The sequence below is a fragment of the Schistocerca cancellata genome, chromosome 3, assembly GCF_023864275.1.
Source record: "Schistocerca cancellata isolate TAMUIC-IGC-003103 chromosome 3, iqSchCanc2.1, whole genome shotgun sequence".
Classification (NCBI taxonomy): domain Eukaryota; kingdom Metazoa; phylum Arthropoda; class Insecta; order Orthoptera; family Acrididae; genus Schistocerca; species Schistocerca cancellata.
The window spans coordinates 473375666-473397390 of NC_064628.1; positions in this window are offsets into that span (position 1 = coordinate 473375666).

Genomic DNA, 21725 nt, shown 5'->3' on the forward strand with positions numbered 1-21725 from the left:
AAGTAAACTCCAGGACCACCCCCCAGCCCATGTTAAAAGCTAGAGCCCTCCAGAAGAACAGTATAGATCTTACGATAACACTATAAGGGCCGCACCAGCCGCAAGTTTTAGCGTGAGACTTTTTCGCGTCTCTGTTACGTTGCAAACTTTAAAAACATTGCCCCACCACGAAAAGTATAACGTATCTCATCGGATAGAAAGAATTTTTGTAGGCAGAGCTTAAGGTTAACATTGAGACCCTGATTGGTCAGATGAAAACACAGCCAGATAGCTTTTTTTTTAAACCAACTTCGGTAAATTGTAGTAAGGAGAAATCAGAGCTGAGTTGCTTCCGAGACGGCGAATGTGGAGCTGCGCTGTCCGCTGCCCCCCTGAAGCTGCCTAACCAACGTCAAGGTAATGAACGCACACGATGCCGCATAACAGCGCATAAAGCTTCACTCAGAACTGCAGAAGTCTCATCTGTTACATCCCCTTTTTACATAATACTAGCGTCCATCGTCAATTAAAGCTCATGGTATTCACATTTGCTACGTAAGTTAAAACCTGAAACGCGATGATTTTTCTGTTATATAATTATTGAGAAGCCACATCAGCCACTGTAATTTACGACAAGTTAGATAATTAATTAAAGATAACCGAGGACCACTGTAGACCATTTTAGTAGTTTTCTCTTTTGTGAAACTTTATTTAAAACTAGATTATAGATGTGATATGGCATAGGTCATCCTTCGATCCATTGTAGAACTTGGAAACCCATTCAGGGAATATTCGTTCACATTTTTGTTGAACACAGTTGGTTTTTATCAACCTGTATTAAAACATTTCCTTTTATCAATAGTGCAATTTATAAACAATGTTTTGTGAGTATAATAAAATTTCCAATGGTAAACTTAACTGCTTTTTGACGTTATTTTACCAACTAACTAAAAATAGGAAAGCCTTAAACCCTTTCCACTAAATTTAGTTTGTATTAAGATTCTTTTACAGGGAGTGCAGTGGAGCTGACACTTGAATCATTAAGTATTTGGTTATATCATCGCTAGTCTCACTAAACTCTTCTGAACTCTACATGTCATGTGTTGTCTGGCGTCTCCTTACCAGCAACAGGTCTCAAGTTCAAATTAGTCAATTCCCTAAAAAACTCACTTAGAGCGTCGTTGCGTGAAAGTGGTAGGGAGACACGACACAGAACAACAGACACCACGTAGAATGTTAGAGAATGGCGACCCTGCCAGGATGGTAAAATATCATGATTGAAGGGCGACCACATGCCTAACTAGGTCTGAAAAATAACCTGTTGAAAAATTTTCGTAGTAAAAATTTTTTTCCTAAAGTTATAAATAGACGAAAACAGTAGCTGCAGCGATAGATAGTAAGAAAGTATTCAATAGAATGTGAGACATTCTAGCAGAGACAATAGCATAATTAAGTTATGAATTTTAATATTGTTAGAATTAAGTTTTCTCTCCAATGCAAGCGCATAGGTGGCGGATACATTGTTGACAAGTTGGTTCTGACCCAACAAGTAAGTGAATGGATTGTCAAGTCGTGTGTGCAAAAAGTTCATGAAACGCGTGAGATCGTATGAGCGCATGTTAACGCGAAGTAGGGCGCGTGAATTGCTTTTAAAACAGATAATAAGGGATTCGGAAAGATTAGCAATGGCACATCGAGACCTTGACCGAATTGAGGTAGAGACGCAGCATGAAGATGGACAGAGAATAAAGGACAGTACAACAGACGATGCAGTATCGCGAGAAATAGGACAGATAACGCACCATAACGAGGATAATGTATGCCATGGCACAGAAAACCTAGGTCAGCATACGACAGAGGAGTAGGAAAGTAGAGAGACAGCCGATGAGGATTCTGACTTGCGTCTTGAATACGTAGAACCCATAGTACAAGTAATCAGAGCTCCCTCACCACAGATTACAAAGAATTCGAGCATAAACGTGTCACCGCACATTTCAATGCAATCGGTTGCAAAAAACACTTCGGCTAAAACACAGAGCGTAGGACGTCGGAAGACAAAGCAATAGGACCCACCAATCTGGCAGAATTACTACAATTAATGACGGAAACCATGACAAGAAAAAATAAAGTAATTGCGAACCAAATTAAAATTCAGAATGCAGAAACGACGAACTAAATTGCAGAAACCACGAGACAAATGCGTGAGATTAAAGAACAAAACAAAAAGATTCAGTTACACCTAAGTCATATTGAAGACGAGGCAAAAGAATCTCGAGAAGTGATAGGAAACTTAGTAACAGGTCACAATCAATTGAGAACGGACGTTGACAAGGTACAAGCGGACGTACAAACATTGCGTTATGACACTCAGGACGAGATCAAAACATTACGTAACAACACCCAGGGAGAAGTCAAGAAACTAGAGAAACAGATAAACGTAATTACTAGAGAAGCAGAAGGAACAGCGCATGAAATTGTTGAAAACAGTGTCCTACACAAAGTATTACAAAAGCAGCGCTGAAAAGATATGATAACCGCATAGTCAAAATAGAAGCGCAAACGAAGCTACTATTTCAGACATTGCGAGCAGATTTGTTGCAAACCATTGAAGAGCGTAGTGAACAAGATTGAACAAGCACTGAGTCTGCAACCACATCCGTATCTGTAACACAACCGGAAAAACAAGCAATTAATGAAGATATCATGCATTTTCGATTCCAATCACAAGTGGAAAATAACATGCGTGAAATCAAACAGCCTGCACCGCAACAAACACGTTTCGAAATTCTTGATGAACAAACGGCACCACAAACACATGCAGAACCACAAATGTATGTTTCAAGACAGTTTGGATCGTGCAATGAAGCGGCAAGGTTAGCCAGACAAGATACCGAACCAATACCCGACAATGGAAAGCCAGGTCGCGAAGAGTACAGTGCAATGCATTCAGCTACACGTTCACAACCGATGGAAGAAAATTATTGCGTACCACTCCAACGATACTACGCAAGGGTACGCGAAAGTTACAGTGGACAATATCCAATGGAGCTACCACAACTGGAAAGAACGACGGGAGAAATTATCAGAGACAAAAGTAGCGAAGAATCGCGAATTTCATATGGGACTATGACGAAGTACGACCACGATCATTTCCTCACTGTCAGAAAATTTCAACACTTTCGAGAAGGAAACTTATTACATCCACGAACTTTTATTTATCAATTCCGAGTAGGATTACCAGAACACTGGACACTAGCACACAAATTAGACTTTATATGTGCACACATGTCAGGAACACTCGCAGAAACCATGCATAATGTTGCAGCGACATGCCGATCGTACAAAGATTTCAGAAAGAAGTTTCTCTAACGATATTGGTCCAGCGAAGCGCAGAACCGAGGGAAGTACGAATTATTACAGAACCCATACTTTGAAAATTCAGGAGAGAAGAGTCCCGTGAAATTTTTCGAATTAATGGCACAGAAAAATCAATGCTTAGATGTACCATACAGTGACGGAGAGTGGATTAAATTATGCGCGATGAAGTTACCATTGAAATACCACCAATCATTAGTAGGTCCCGGAGGCAATGACATCGAAGCATTTAAAGGTATTCTAAGGGAACTAGAGTTCATATTTTCGGAAGATGACGCAAGAAAAAGACGATGCGCACGAGAAAACGAAAGCAAAAGGCAGTGGAATCCACAAGACACAGTACGAAGAAACAATAATTACGAACCACGTCATAACTTCGCACCAAGAAACGACAATAGATTTCAACAAAGAACCGGTTATGGATTTATAAGAGAATATGGCAATAACTATAATTCACCCAGGAATGGCTACAACTATTACAGAGGGAATAACGACAACCGGAACGGGTATTGGAGCGCCAATAGACCGACAAATTTTCAACAAAGAAACCAATATCAACAAGCGGAGCAAGAAAAGAGAATACAGATAGAAGAGGTGGAGGTAAGACCACCAAACCCCTAAAAACGTTCGAATTGACAGCTAAGCGCCCATGCCAAAGGGAATGACGCACCGACCCAGGGCAATTGCAGCACCTTGAACAGAGATGTAAATACCTTATCACGAGAAGATAAGAAGGAAGAAACAAATCCGCAGGGACCAGATGAAAACGAAGACAGGAAAATAACAATATCGTGTTGGCACGAAATTAATTGGGAGAATACTGACGAGGAAGATGAATTACCAGAGGCATGCACAACGAATGTAGGAGGAAGGGGCGAAGTAATGAGTATTGCAGAGCTATTTGAGATGGAAACCAGGGAAAGCGAATTCAATGAGGATAATGCGAAGTGGACAGAAGTTGAAAATAAGTTACTAGTGGGCATACAACCCAACGTATATAATGAAGGAAGTTATGAAGCGATAATTAGAGCATTTAGATGCGATTATGTGGAAGTAGCGACGAAGCAGGAGAAGATTGACGAGGATGAGGAAAAAGTAGAGGATGTTGGTGAAAGCGTAAATGAAGGAGGAAATAGAGAAGAGGAGATAAAAGAGAGAGAAGTAGCAGTCGAATCTTATCCTACAGAAAGTTCGAATTCACAAGGGAAATTTCTGAAAAGACTCATTTATGATTCAGTGGAGGATTCTTTGATGCAAGAAGAAGAAGAAGAACAAAACCAACCCTTTCAAATTCAACCAATTGTGAAGGCCATGGTAAAGCATATCCCAGTCAATATTGTAACTGATAGCGGAAGTGAACTGACTGCGATCTCAGAAAATTTATTCATGCAGTGTAATGCCAATGAGGAATTGCCAGTTCTGAAAACACGTAAGATTAAAGTAAGAGGTCCTATTATAAACAATGCTGCGGAAGTTACGAGACAAACAAGGTTAACTCTTTCGTGTCAAGGTCAAAAGATCGAAGCCAACTTCGTCATTATACCTAAACTAACTGTAGATTTTATTATAGGTGCAGATATTTTAAATGAGAGACGAGCGATAATAGATGTGGGGAAAGGTAGCGTAACATTCGGGAATGTTACACTTCTGTTTGAGCAAAAGCTAAAATTAGAAGAAATACCAGTTACAAACAAACAATTAAGAATGATGCGAGATAAAGAGGGTGAAGAATTAGAATGGCTTGCACAAAAGGGGGAATCGCCTCAACTCATGTTAGCAGTCCATAAAGAAATCGAAGAAAAATAGCAAGAAGTTCAAGGTATTTCGGAAGGCAGTAAAAGAGAATTAGAGGGTATTTTACGAGATAAAGCAGAGGTATTTTTACCTTAGACTGGCAGTATTAAACACTTTCAGTACAAGTTTGAAGTAAAACAGCACAAACCATTTAGAGTGACACCCTATACAATCCCATTAAGCTACAGGAATAAAGTATTCCAGAAGATATCTAAAATGTTAGATGATGATATTATTGAACTAGCTACCTCCACATATAACAGCCCGCTCCATATTGTACAAAAACGAGATGGGAGCATCAGGTTAGTGCTTGATTCGAGACAGATCAACAATCATAATCACCGAGACAGATTGCCCAGAAAAATTGGAGGAATTGATACAAAACTTCCACGGTGCTAAGATATTATCATCAATTGATTTATGGAGTAGTTTCTGGCAAATAGAATTGGCCCCAGAATGTAGAAAATTTACAGCATTTATCGTATTCGGTAGATGTTCCCAGTTTAAACGATTGCCATTTGGTTTAAACATATCATCAGCAGCGTTTATTAGGGGATTTAATACTATACTTAGTCTGAAATTTTACAAAAAATTACTTGTTATGTTGATTGATTATAGCAGAACACTCTTGGGAACATCATGACGACACATTAAATCAGTTTTTACAGATCACGAATGAGCATGGGGTCACAGTAAATAGAACAAAATCCTAATTTGGAAGGCGAGAGGTCAAATTTCTAGGACACACAATTTCAGAGAAAGGGGTAAAGCCCGACCCAGAAAAACTAATGGCAATCAAAGAACTCTGTACTCCATATAATAAGAAAACTCTCAGAGGATTTCTAGGTCTCGCCGGATTCTATAAAAAATTTATTTGGATCGATTCTCTCGCAACACCACACCTATGTGCATTGACTGAAAAAAAAACACGCCATGGGTATGGGGTCAACAAGCCAATGAAGAATTTTTAAAAGTAAAAAACGCACTAACAACAGCACCGATTTTAGCACATCCTGATCTACCACAAAATTTTTGTATTGCAACTGATAGCGCGAAAACAGGTTAAGGAGTTGTTTTATTCCAAAAATACGAACAGGCAGGGCTAAGATCATATAGAAAAATTGCATTTGCCAGTCGGGTACTCACAAAAAGCGAGAAAAAAATATTCAGTCACGGAGCTGGAAGCATTGGCCATTGTATGGGGCTTCCAACGTTTTCGATACTTCCTATTCGGAAGAAAAACAAAAGTATACACTGACCACAAAGCATTAGTATTTCTGTTATCCGCCAAACTAACTCATCGGAGGTTAGCCAGATGGATGTTAATACCACAAGTATTTGACTTCACTATTACACTCATACCACGACCAGCGAATGTATTAGCAGATGCTTTATCACGATGTCCACAGGGTGCATCCAATAACATAGGTTTGGAAGCAGCAGAAGACCAGTTTTCAATGTACTATATGTAACAAGTACCTTTCGAAAACTACATTACGACAGCATCGAAAAACATAGGCAAAGAACAGGACAAGGATCCCGAAATACTAGGAATCAAACACAAGTGGAGAAGTAAGGATTTTCCAGATATTCGACAGCACTATCTCGTAAAAAACAATGTTTTATTTTTTACACAAAATGTTTCAACGAATGAATGGTTAATTTACATCCCAGATGAACTAATTAATAAGTACATATGGTATACACATTCATGTAATGGCCACTTTGGACCAAAAAAATGCTTTTAAAAATAAAACAAACAAGCCATTTTCCTAATACGGAAAGACGAATTAGAACAGTATTAGTCAAATGCAAAAAATGTATGAGGGATAAACACATCACTTTCCAAACCAAACCACCTATGTTTCCAATAATCCCTAAAAAATTAAAACAAATATCTGCAACAGATTTGATGGGGCCACTCCCACGCACAAAAAATGGATATATTTTCATATTTGTCGTTTTGGAACTTACTTCTAAGTATGTTACGTTGACACCATTAAAACGGGCAACAGGTCTTACTGTAAGTAAACCATTTAGACAAGATTTTCTCAGACAAGTAGGTCAAGTGGAACGAGTAATTTCGGATAATGGTCCACAATACAAGTCAGTGCAATGGCAGACCACGTTAAAACAACACAAAATAAAACCCATCTACATATCTAAGTACAAACCTAGCGTAAATCCAGCAGAACGATCTATGAAGGACATAGGCACGTTATGCCGATTATATGCAGGCAAAAGACACAACACTTGGGATATATACCTTAAAGATTTTCAAGAAATAATAAATGAAATGCCACATAGCACTACATTACTACCTCCAGTTACTGTACTTAAAAACATTGAACCCCCAAACATAACCAGAGAAAATGTTAGATCTCTTATTGTACGACGTAGACAGCACAATCAAGTCATAGCAACAGCACTCTCCAACATCAGAAAGGCAGCCATTAAAAGAAAAGAAAGAGGAGATAGAACAGCAATTAAGGGAACATTCGTCAGGAGAAAGAATAATGAAGAGAGAGGAAGGTAGGAAAAAGAAAGTAGTTTCAATAAAAACAAAAACAAAAAGTAACACCAATAGTACCTTAGATTAAGGTGAGAGGGTAAAGCGTAGATAGTCTAACAGCATGAAATAATAAAATGCTATACACCATGACACAACACAAAAAATAAAAAAAAATGAATTTGAGCATTCTCTAAGAAGTTAAGACTCAAAATATCTTAGAATTGTAACATGGAAAGGGTGCTGAAATTTGTAAAGCTTTTTAAGAAGGCGTAAAACAATGTAGGTACTAGACATATGTTAGATGACTATAAGTAAAACTTTTTGTAAGAACCATTGTAAAAACTCCAGCAAAGACCAGATGCAACGCCCCACAAGTTGCAACGTGAGAAGGATGAAGAAAGAAAAGTGCATGATTAGCAAGACACGATTCCTACAAGGCAGAAGCGTCGAGAGAAGGGAGAGGACAGCGAGACCAACAGAGGGCCCTTATAGCCGAAGTGGGCAGTAAATCTGCTGAACCACAGGGTGGCAGAACCTTGCTGGGACAGAACGCGGAACCACAGAGTGGCAGAAAATGGAAGGCCAACAGGGTCTGGGAACACCCCGACTCAGCAGAGTGAGCAAACAACGGCCCGACGAGAAGACCACTTGGGCAAGCCACCACTGGCAAAAAGATATGTGTACAAGTCACACTACTGCTATTAAACAGCACACTGATGCACGAACTGAAGAAAACTTCCACAAAGTAAAATTGACACGACAAACAATTTATCAAATTGTTACTAAGAGGAGAACTTCAAAGTGGCTAATTATCAATAAATATATCCATATCCTGCCCAGAGAAGAACCAAGAAGCAAGTAAGAAGCAGAGAAAAAGCATGAAGAACAGAAGTTGAAGATTCACAAGATTGAGACCAAGAAAGAAGATTGGTGAAGAATAGACGACATACCTTCCCAAATCCATTTCCTATTGTAAACTAGTTGTCTGTGAAGTATTACAACGAAAAACGACCGCTTTCAGCGACACATAACGATGACTTTCATGGATACAAAGTCAGTAAACCACGAGATTCTGCACTCACAGCTCCATTCCATTATGGGACCTCCACAACAGCAACACACACTCACAAAGTCAACAAGGAACGACGAATGAAGCTGTACATCAAATACTTGCCCACATCCATCTCGCTCAAGTCCATCACCTTCGTGCAAAAACATTCGCCAACCTCATGCTTAAACATAAATAGGATTGTGTGAATATGTGAAATTAATTATGTGATGTAGGAATTGAGCAAAAGATACATGTGAAAAACTAAATAAGTTAAGCACACCAGACAGCTAATAAACTACAAAATAACAGTCATTGACTATGGACATAAGTAAAAAAATAGACTATCGATAAAAATAAGTCATTAGTTCTGAAATGGACAGTATATAAAGAACAAAAGTAAGGTATAATAAACACTAAAACTATATGCCACTTATATTCTCCTCATAAAAATAAAAGAATAACTATATTTTACTTACTTTCTCCTTATAAAAACTAAGAATAAAAAAATATCTTGTTGTATGTTTTCCCTTTTTTTAATATTTGTGCCATTTGTTAGGATTATATCTCAACACTTGTGTATGTGTATTTCTTTGTCAATGCAATTCTTGGAAATAATTCTTATTTGGTAGTGTAACAATGTTGAAATGAGTGTCTAGAAAGAAATACATTTTACTTGTACATGATATTTAAAAAATGCGTTAGGAATAGATTTTACTTAATTACTACATTTATAAAAAAATATTTTTAAGAAAATCGATGTGAAAGACTCCTCACTTTCGAAAACAAACTTCTTAAAAAACAAACTTCACACTTAAATAAAGAAATAAAATAATTAAAAATTAATAATAGTAATAATAGCATAAATATATTCTTCTCTTGTCATACAAACAAACTTTGAGAATAATGTGGAAGAATATAAAAATATAAATTAGTTATACAAACTAGCATAAAACCAGAATAACGTGGCTGAACAGTAGGCAACAAAATTTAGATAAAAGAATAAATTCACTGACAACGATTCAATAATTGCCTAACCTCAGTGCAATAATTAATTTCGAAGGGTGGTGATATGGAAGGTGTCTGGCAAATCCAACACCCTCCATGAAAACCCTCGCATGATAAACCGATCCAGTTGTATGTCACGTAGCTCTGAATAAATCGTGACATTAAATTAACCAAAGTAAAATGAGTAACGAGTGAGCAAATGGAATACCACTGACTAACACAAGAATGCCTAAATGCATGTCATACCTTCCCACCGTGAGACAGATGCAGTTCTGAGGGGAGAAACAAGAACAGAAGCCAAGAGCAGAATCATATTAAGCTAGAAGGCCCTACTATAACGGACGGACACCCAAGTCACCAGCTTACCGCCAGGACTACCCCACAGCCCATGTTAAAAGCTAGAGCCCTCCAGAAGAACAGTATACATCTTACGATAACACTAAAAGGGCCACACCAGCTGCAAGTTTTAGTTTGAGACTTTTTCGCGTCTCTGTTATGTTGCAAACGTTAAAAACATTGCCCCACCACGAAAAATAACCGCCAGGACCACGCCCCAGCCCATGTTAAAAGATAGAGCCCTCCAGAAGAACAGTATAGATCTTACGATAACACTAAGAGGGCCACACCAGCTGCAAGTCTTAGCGTGAGACTATTTCGCGTCTCTGTTACGTTGCAAACTTTAAAAACATTGCCCCACCACGAAAAGTATAACGTATCTCATCGGATAGAAAGAATTTTTGTAGGTGGAGCTTAAGGTTAACATTGAGACCCTGATAGGTCAGATGAAAACACAGCCAGATAGTTTTTTTTTAAACCAACTTCGGTAAATTGTAGTAAGGAGTGGTTAGGAGAGAGTTGCTTCTGAGTCTGCGAGGTGCATGGAGCTGTGTTGGCCGCCGCCCCCTGACGAATACCGACAAGGTAATGAACGCACGCGATGCCGCACTTTTGAGCGCATAAGGCTTCACTCAGAACTGCAGTAGTCTCATCTGTTACATCCCCTTTTTACGTAATACTAGTGTCGATCGTCAGTTAAAGCTCATGGTATTCACTTTTGCTACATAAGTTAAAATCTGAAATGCGATGATTTTCCTGTTATATAATTATTGAGAAGCCACATCAGCCACTGTAATTTACGACAAGTTAGATAAGTTACTACAGATAATTAAGGGTCACTGTAGACCATTTTGATAGTTTTCTCTCTAGTGAAACTTAATTTAAACCTAGATTATAGATGTGATATGGCATAGGTCATCCTTCGATCCATTGTAGAACTTGGAAACCCATTCAGGGAATATTCGTTCACATTTTTGTTGAACGCAGTTGGTTTTTAACATCCTGTATTAAAACATTTCCTTTTATCAATAGTGCAATTTATAAACAATGTTTTGTGAGTATAATAAAATTTCAAATGGTAAACTTAACTGCTTTTTGACGTTATTTTACCAACTAACTAAAAATAGGGAAGCCTTGAACCCCTTCCACTAAATTTAGTTAGTATTAAGATTCTTTTACACGGAGTGCAGTGGAGCTGACACTTGAATCATTAAGTATTTGGTTATATCATCGCTAGTCTCACTGAACTCTTCTGAACTCTACATGTCATGTGTTGTCTGGCGTCTCCTTACCAGCAACAGGTCCCAGGTTAAAACTAGTCAATTCCCTAAAACACACGCTCAGAGCGTCGTTGCGCGAAAGTGGTAGGGACACGACATAGAACAACAGACACCACGCAGAATGTTAGAGTCTTCACAGTTTTCCTGCAGCCATTTCATCTTCTCTTCCCTGCACTTCCTATTTATTTCATTCCTCGGCGACTTGTATTTCTATATTCCAGAGTTTCACGGAACATTTTTGTATTTCCTCCTTTCATTTATCAATCGAAGTATTTATTCCTTTACCCATGGTTTCTTCGCAATTACCCTCGTTGTACTTACGTTTTTTGACTCAAATTCAATTATGGCCCTCTTAAGAGATATCGATTCTTCTTGAACTGTACTGTCTAATTAGCTGTTCCTTTTTGGTGTATCTATAGCGTCAGAGAACTCGAAGCGTATCTTGTCTTTCCTTAGTACTTCCATATCCCACTTCTTTCTATATTGATTCTCCCTGACTAATGTCTTAAACTTCAGCCTAATCTTCATCACTGCTTTATTGCGATCTGAGTCTATATCTGCTCCTTGGTATGCCTTACAATCCAGTACCTAATTTCGAAATTCTTGTCTGACCATGTTTTAATCTTACTGAAATCTTCCCATATCACCCCGCCTTTCCAATTATACGTCCTGCTCTTGTGATCCTTGTACATAGTATTCGCTATTACTGCCTGACACTTGTCAATTAGTCGTTCTCCTCTCTAATTCCTTGTCCCAAGCCCGTATTCTCCTGTAGCCTTTTCTATCACTCCTACAACTGCATTTCAGTCCCCCATGACTATTAGATTTTCATCCTCCTTTACCTACAGTATTAACCTTTCAATATCCTCATACACTTTCTCTCTCTCTTAATCTTCAGCTTCAGATGTTGGCATGTACACATGAACTGTCGTTGGCGGTGTTGATTTGCTGTCGGTTCTGGTACGAACAACTCTGTCACTGAAGTGTTCACGATATCATACTCTCTACCCTACCTTCCTGTTCATAATGAATCATACTCCCGTTATACTACACTCCTGGAAATTGAAATAAGAACACCGTGAATTCATTGTCCCAGGAAGGGGAAACTTTATTGACACATTCCTGGGGTCAGATACATCACATGATCACACTGACAGAACCACAGGCACATAGACACAGGCAACAGAGCATGCACAATGTCGGCACTAGTACAGTGTATATCCACCTTTCGCAGTAATGCAGGCTGCTATTCTCCCATGGAGACGATCGTAGAGATGCTGGATGTAGTCCTGTGGAACGGCTTGCCATGCCATTTCCACCTGGCGCCTCAGTTGGACCAGCGTTCGTGCTGGACGTGCAGACCGCGTGAGACGACGCTTCATCCAGTCCAAAACATGCTCAATGGGGGACAGATCCGGAGATCTTGCTGGCCAGGGTAGTTGACTTACACCTTCTAGAGCACGTTGGGTGGCACGGGATACATGCGGACGTGCATTGACCTGTTGGAACAGCAAGTTCCCTTGCCGGTCTAGGAATGGTAGAACGATGGGTTCGATGACGGTTTGGATGTACCGTGCACTATTCAGTGTCCCCTCGACGATCACCAGTGGTGTACGACCAGTGTAGGAGATCGCTCCCCACACCATGATGCCGGGTGTTGGCCCTGTGTGCCTCGGTCGTATGCAGTCCTGATTGTGGCGCTCACCTGCACGGCGCCAAACACGCATACGACCATCATTGGCACCAAGGCAGAAGCGACTCTCATCGCTGAAGACGACACGTCTCCATTCGTCCCTCCATTCACGCCTGTCGCGACACCACTGGAGGCGGGCTGCACGATGTTAGGGCGTGAGCGGAAGACGGCCTAACGGTGTGCGGGACCGTAGCCCAGCTTCATGGAGACGGTTGCGAATGGTCCTCGCCGATACCCCAGGAGCAACAGTGTCCCTGATTTGCTGGGAAGTGGCGGTGCGGTCCCCTGCGGCACTGCGTAGGATCCTACGGTCTTGGCGTGCATCCGTGCGTCGCTGCGGTCCGGTCCCAGGTCGACGGGCACGTGCACCTTCCGCCGACCACTGGCGACCACATCGATGTACTGTGGAGACCTCACGCCCCACGTGTTGAGCAATTCGGCGGTACGTCCACCCGGCCTCCCGCATGCCCACTATACGCCCTCGCTCAAAGTCCGTCAACTGCACATACGGTTCACGTCCACGCTGTCGCGGCATGCTACCAGTGTTAAAGACTGCGATGGAGCTCCGTATGCCACGGCAAACTGGCTGACACTGACGGCGGCGGTGCACAAATGCTGCGCAGCTAGCGCCATTCGACGGCCAACACCGCGGTTCCTGATGTGTCCGCTGTGCCGTGCGTGTGATCATTGCTTGTACAGCCCTCTCGCAGTGTCCGGAGCAAGTATGGTGGGTCTGACACACCGGTGTCAATGTGTTCTTTTTTCCATATCCAGGAGTGTATTTTCTGATGGCGTTGATATTGCCCTATACTCATCTGACCATAAACAATTGTCTTCTTTCGATTTGGCTTCTGTGACCCCTACTACATCTAGATTGAGCCTTTGCATTTCCCTTCTCAGATTTTCTAGTTTCCTTACCAAGTTCAAGCTCCTGACATTCCACGCCTCGTGCCGTAGAACGCTATCCTATCGTTGATTATTGAATCTTTTCCTCCTGGTAACCTTCCCCTTGGCAGTCCCTCGTGGAGATCAGAATGGGGTACTATTCCGGAACCTTTTGGTAGTGGAGAGATCATCTCGACACTTCATCTATTACAGGCCATATGTCCTATGAATACACGTTACGTGTCCTTAATGCAGTGGTTTCCACTGCCTTCTTAACCCTCATGGCAATGATCATTGCTGATTTTTCCGCCTTTAATGTCTGTTTCCCGCCTCTAGGACAGGAGAGTGTCCTGAACCTCTCTCCGCTCTTCCGCCCTCTTTGAAACGGCCGTTGGCAGATTGAGGTTGACTTGTTATACCAGAAGTCTTTTGCCGCCAATGCTGATCATTAATCAAAATATAATCTGCGGTCGGATTATAACCCATGACCGAAGACGTTTTGATTATGAATCAAAGACTCTACACCTTCTTCTTTCTTATATGTTTAAGAGTAGAGTGGTCAGTTCCGAACAGGTAGAGACAAGGCGAGCAGGGGTTGAAACCCGAGGCCTGGCAGCGATGCCTCCCCCTCCCATCCCTGAATCACTTCCTCAATTAACTTTCTTTCTCTTATTTAATTTTAATTTTTATAATTTTTTTACCGGGAAAAGTGTAAATAAACAAAATATCTTTATTGGTACAAGCTTAAACATAACAGAAATGCCATCCTTCCGGTGGAAATAACACGAGACATTACACTCGAAGAAGGCGAGGAAATTTGCTGATATAATTTGAGAGGTGCGAAGCTATACAGAGTAGAGTTGGGGGAGTAACCAGCTTGTTCTGGTGCAGTGCATAAAAGAAAGGAGGCGAGTGTGCATGCGCCTACGCCACTGTAGGTTACGAGTAGCGCGGAAAGTCTCAGATGCCAGCAGGGGCCGGGAGTATTGTCGGCGTGTGGCACCATCCAGCCGAGCGGGGGTGACGTAAAGATCGCGTTTAGGTAATTGGCGAAGAGCGCGCGGTAGCGCGTTCGGTGCTTAACTTCACTTTGGGCGGTTTGTAAGTACTGCGAGAGGTCAAGGCGTGATTCGTCGGATTCATTATACATGTAGGTTATCGTCCATTCCTTGACCCATACACCATCGAATGATTTTTGGTGGCCAAGAAATAAGTAACCTCAGGGTGTATAAAAGTCCATGGGTCAATCTAATCCGGTGGAACGCGGAGGCAACAGGCAACGAACAGTCGGGCAAGTTTCCAGGCGTCATTTGTGGCAGCACAAGTCAGTAGGTGGACATCGTCATCCATGAGGTGGTTAATGGACAAAGCGGAGAGTCCGTTAGTCCGATGGCGTGAAGACGTTGATTTGTTGCGAATTTTCCACTTGCGACTTGGTGCCAAGTTGCCGGGACTTTGGAGGGAATGAAAAGGCTGGTGGATATGACGCCAAACAGTGGGCCACCGTTTGGATGGATGTCTGAGTTCCATATTATTGCTGGATGTGTAACGAAGCAGTGGCGTGTAAAAATCTTTAGGTCGAGGAGAACGCGTGGTCGGTAAGGGTGTGTGAGCATAGCTGAAGTCGACGATGAAATCATAAATGTGTGTCAGATGGTGGTTGATGCGTCCGACTGGTGTTGGTGGTGTTATGGTCGCAGGCACAAGAATTTCCAGCTAGCTCCGCATAAGAGAGGTGCCCCCGTGCCACTTCTTGTGTATGGTGGACATGTACAAGGACGCCGCTCGGAATGGCACATTGCCAAGGCCGAGGCGTCCCGCTCGCGGGGTGAAGGTGAGCGTTTCATACTTGTTTGTTCCGGGGACGGAATGAACGGCAATATCTTGCGGCAATTTTATAGTATGCGTTAAGCAGAGTCAAGGAACGGTAATGTGCTATCGTCACTCCGGGTGTCGGTTTGTGGATGGGTTTAACAATGCCCGTGATAAAGGACGGTGGTACGGCGTTCGCCTTTAACACAGACTCTTCAGCTTGGTTGTTGGTAGTCTCCTCCTGGTACATTGTGCGGTAGTGGTCTACAAAGGCACTGACGATTCCGGCCTGGCAAGTGACGTTGTCGGCGCGACAGGTGTAGATCTCGCTGATGAGTCGTTGTCGTCGGTGTTTCCTATCGGATGTTCTTGTTCCGGCGAATCCAGACGTAGGGACCGCATCATCGCCCCCTGCAGTCTATGGTGTGTCGACGTTACAATTTGTGGCTTAATCCTGATGCGTTCCCTCTAGGTGTCAGGGATGGGCGATTGGGTGTCAAGGTCGCGGAGAACGGCGTAGAAATATTCGGTAGTGTGTCGGCGCCACGCTGCTACTTCCTTGCCATACTGAATTAAGGTACGTCGAATGGCAGGTTTGGCACATTGCCGCTACCAAGTCAATGTCGTAAGCGACGTTCACAGGTGGGCCATGTCTCGACAACACATTGAAGGCATTCGGGATCGTGGTGTTTAGCTTCCACGGTGCACGACTACGCCAGACCACTTGCTGGGGGAGGAGAACGTTGCAGATGAAAGCAGAGTCGTCCGAAAAGACCAAGGGCCAAAGAACTGCACCTACGACTGCATGTGTGAGTTCCCGAAAGACGTAAATCCTATCAAGATGGCTCGCGGAATGACTCGTCTGGCAAGTATGTCGAGGCACGTCGCCGTGCCGAACTTTCCAAGTGTCGCGGAGCGACAGATCACGGACGGCAAACCGCACTTCTTGACAGGTGTGATGGAGCATTTGATACTTAGGGTGGAGGACAATTAAAATCACCCCCAAGCAAGTAACGATCACAGCGTCCAAGAAACAAAGGGGCGACTTCTTCTCAATAGAAGTGTGCCATGTCGCGTCTGCGGGTGGAGCCAGACGGAGCGCAAATGTTGATAATACGCGTCCTCATGACGGTGACGGCCATGCCTCTGGCGGACGTAAGGTATGTGATATCAGCCACCGGAATACCTTCTCGGGCGTAGATGGCTACTCTGCGTCCCAGGTGGTCACCAGGAGACGTCTGGAAGTGTGGCCAAGTGTACTTCCTGTAGTAGTGAGATGTCGACGTCCGCCTGCAGCAGTTGATTTTTGTTTTGACTTGTACAACTTGTTACAGTGGCTTCTTACGATCATACTGTATCGGTATTGCCATCTGGTGGCACGTCTGTTGAATCTGGGAATTCAGTCATTGTAAAATTGGTGCTATAGTTAAAGCAGAATATTGATGAGTATAATTAAATACCGAAAGAATTTACTAGGTCCGTAAGAGAGTCGAATACGGCACGGAAAGAAAATACCACGTCACAGGTAGAAAATAGTAAGAATCAGAAATAAATGACTACGTCACAAAGAGAACAAATCGGTACGATTCCGGACCAAACTGACGAATTTACTACCAAAGCAACACATTTGTCAAACAACATAAAGTGACAATCAGACAATACTTTACTCGTTCACTTTTCGACTGCAAAATTTCGAAACAGTGTAATCGTGATCAGACGCGAGTCAACCGACAACAATAACATGAAGTAAAAGCTAGCACAAAATTAGGTGACACAAGTTTAAACAGTGAAACAAATCTGTGCAATGGCAAAATAGAACAACTATAACGTTCCATTACAGCTCCTGGAAAAAAAACACATCGTACATCAAACTGTGAAGAACACTAATAAACAGCTATCACTTGGAGTAATATAAACAGAAACTCAGCTAAAATATTGCTAGTTTGTGCTTTACGTACAAAGAAAGGTAAACCTATGAAACAGCATACGGGAGATCATCTAAGAGTAATGAACAACAGCTTTCACGTAATAAAAAAAAATTCAGCTGCGCTGATTTTGGATATTCTTCTAGATATTTACGAACTATCCGTATTTTTGTGTATGCGTGGCATTTAGGTGAGGACATACGAAAATAAGTTTCTCTCTCAGTCGAAACAGTGAACTGCCTTGGCGGCATACGAGAGAAGTTTTCAGGATACAGAAAGCTTACAGTTACGATAATTTTCGTGTCCCCCCCCCCATGAACCGTGGACCTTGCCGTTGGTGGGGAGGCTTGCGTGCCTCAGCGATACAGATAGCCGTACCGTAGGTACAACCACAACGGAGGGATATCTGTTGAGAGGCCAGACAAACGTGTGGTTCCTGAAGAGGGGCAGCAGCCTTTTCAGTAGTTGCAGGGGCAACAGTCTGGATGATTGACTGATCTGGCCTTGTAACAATAACCAAAACGGCCTTGCTGTGCTGGTACTGCGAACGGCTGAAAGCAAGGGGAAACTACGCCCGTAATTTTTCCCGAGGGCATGCAGCTTTACTGTATGATTAAATGATGATGGCGTCTTCTTGGGTAAAATATTCCGGAGGTAAAATAGTCCCCCATTCGGATCTCCGGGCGAGGACTACTCAAGAGGATGTAGTTATCAGGAGAAAGAAAACTGGCGTTTACGGATCGGAGCGTGGAATGTCAGATCGCTTAATCGGGCAGGTAGGTTACAAAATTTAAAAAGGGAAATGGATAGGTTAAAGTTAGATATAGTGGGAATTAGTGAAGTTGGGTGGCAGGAGGAACAAGACTTCTGGTCAGGTGACTACAGGGTTATAAACACAAAGTCAAATAGGGGTAATGCAGGAGTAGGTTTAATAATGAATAGGAAAATAGGAATGCGGGTAAGCTACTACAAACTGCATAGTGAACGCGTTATTGAGGCCACGATAGATACGAAGCCCACACCTACTACAGTAGTACAAGTTTATATGCCAACTAGCTCTGCAGATGACGAAGAAATTGAAGAAATGTATGATGAAATAAAAGAAATTATTCAGATAGTGAATGGAGACGAAAATTTAATAGTCATGGGTGACTCGAATTCGAGTGTAGGAAAAGGGAGAGATGGAAACGTAGTAGGTGAATATGGATTGGGGCTAAGAAATGAAAGAGGAAGCCGCCTGGTAGAATTTTGCACAGAGCACAACTTAATCATAGCTAACACTTGGTTTAAGAATCGTGATAGAAGGTTGTATTCATGGAAGAACCCTGGAGATACTAAAAGGTATCAGATAGATTATATAATGGTAAGACAGAGATTTAGGAACCAGGTTTTAAATTGTAAGACATTTCCAGGGGCAGATGTGGACTCTGACCACAATCTATTGGTTATGACCTGTAGATTAAAACTGAAGAAACTGAAAAATGGTGGGAATTTAAGGAGATGGGACCTGGATAAACTGAAAGAACCAGAGGTTGTAGAGAGTTTCAGGGAGAGCATAAGGGAACAATTGACAGGAATGGGGGAAATAAATACAGTAGAAGAAGAATGGGTAGCTTTGAGGGATGAAGTAGTGAAGGCAGCAGAGGATCAAGTAGGTAAAAAGACGAGGGCTAGTAGAAATTCTTGGGTAACAGAAGAAATATTGAATTTAATTGATGAAAGGAGAAAATATAAAAATGCAGTAAATGAAGCAGGCAAAAAGGAATACAAACGTCTCAAAAATGAGATCGACAGGAAGTGCAGAATGGCTAAGCAGGGATGGCTAGAGGACAAATGTAAGGATGTAGAGGCTTATCTCACTAGGGGTAAGATAGATACTGCCTACAGGAAAATTAAAGAGACCTTTGGAGATAAGAGAACCACTTGTATGAACATCAAGAGCTCAGATGGAAACCCAGTTCTAAGCAAAGAAGTTAAAGCAGAAAGGTGGAAGGAGTATATAGAGGGTCTATACAAGGGCGATGTACTTGAGGACAATATTATGGAAATGGAAGAGGATGTAGATGAAGATGAAATGGGAGATACGATACTGCGTGAAGAGTTTGACAGAGCACTTGAAGACCTGAGTCGAAACAAGACCCCCGGAGTAGACAACGTTCCATTGGAACTACTGACGGCCTTGGGAGAGCCAGTCCTGACAAAACTCTACCATCTGGTGAGCAAGATGTATGAAACAGGCGAAATATCCTCAGATTTCAAGAAGAATATAATCATTCCAATCCCAAAGAAAGCAGGTGTTGACAGATGTGAAAATTACCGAACAATCAGTTTAATAAGCCACAGCTGCAAAATACTAACACGAATTCTTTACAGACGAATGGAAAAACTAGTAGAAGCCGATCTCGGGGAAGATCAGTTTGGATTCCGTAGAAATACTGGAACACGTGAGGCAATACTGACCTTACGACTTATCTTAGAAGAAAGAATAAGGAAAGGCAAACCTACGTTTCTAGCATTTGTAGACTTAAAGAAAGCTTTTGACAATGTTGACTGGAATACTCTCTTTCAAATTCTAAAGGTGGCAGGGGTAAAATACAGGGAGCGAAAGGCTATTTACAATTTGTACAGAAACCAGATGGCAGTTATAAGAGTCGAGGGGCATGAGAGGGAAGCAGCGGTTGGGAAGGGAGTGAGACAGGGTTGCAACCTCTCCCCAATGTTATTCAATCTGTATATTGAGCAAGCAGTAAAGGAAACAAAAGAAAAATTTGGAGTAGGTATTAAAATCCATGGAGAAGAAATAAAAACTTTGAGGTTCGCCGATGACATTGTAATTCTGTCAGACACAGCAAAGAACCTGGAAGAGCAGATGAACGGATAGGACAGTGTGTTGAAAGGAGGATATAAGATGAACATCAACAAAAGCAAAACGAGGATAATGGAATGTGGTCAAATTAAGTCGGGTGACGCTGAGGGTATTAGATTAGGAAATGACACACTTAAAGTAGTAAAGGAGTTTTGCTATTTGGGGAGCAAAATAACTGATGATGGTCGAAGTAGAGAGGATATAAAATGTAGCCTGGCAATGGCAAGGAAAGCGTTTCTGAAGAAGAGAAATTTGTTAACATCGAGTATAGATTTAAGTGTCAGGAAGTCATTTCTGAAAGTATTTGTATGGAGTGTAGCCATGTATGGAAGTGAAACATGGACGATAACTAGTTTGGACAAGAAGAGAATAGAAGCTTTCGAAATGTGGTGCTACAGAAGAATGCTGAAGATAAGGTGGGTAGATCACGTAACTAATGAGGAGGTATTGAATAGGATTGGGGAGAAGAGGAGTTTGTGGCACAACTTGACTAGAAGAAGGGATCGGTTGGTAGGACATGTTTTGAGGCATCAAGGGATCACCAATTTAGTATTGGAAGGCAGCGTCGAGGGTAAAAATCGTAGGGGGAGACCAAGAGATGAATACACTAAGCAGATTCAGAAGGATGTAGGTTGCAGTAGGTACTGGGAGATGAAGAAGCTTGCACAGGATAGAGTAGCATGGAGAGCTGCATCAAACCAGTCTCAGGACTGAAGACAACAACAACAACAACAATTTTCATGTTCAACAAAGCTTTTACACACGAGACAATGAACAGTCCCCGCGATTTATACTGAGCTTTCGAGCAAAAGAGTTACAGAAAAGAGTGAGAATGTAAATTGCATGCATTTTCCTACGTTTATATGTAGGTAGAGAATCCATTATACTTTTTTGGATACGTCGATTGTGGAAAGATACCTCCCGGAGTTGCGTGTTAACTATTTTTCAGTTTTTTGGTACACTTGTCATCTCTTCATATCCTCTTTAGTCGATAAGTACAAGGAAGTTTCGTCTACCATCCTAATGTAAATGTGATGTAAGTAATTTTAGTGGCTTCTGAGCTATGGTTAAGAATGTGTCGTATTGGCGACAGAGCACATTCCGATACAAACAAATTGAAACTTCGATAACTTGCATTCGTGAAAGCAACAAAACAACCTGGATTAAAAAATATCGAAATGAAAGATTACTCACGTTTTATGAACATTTGAT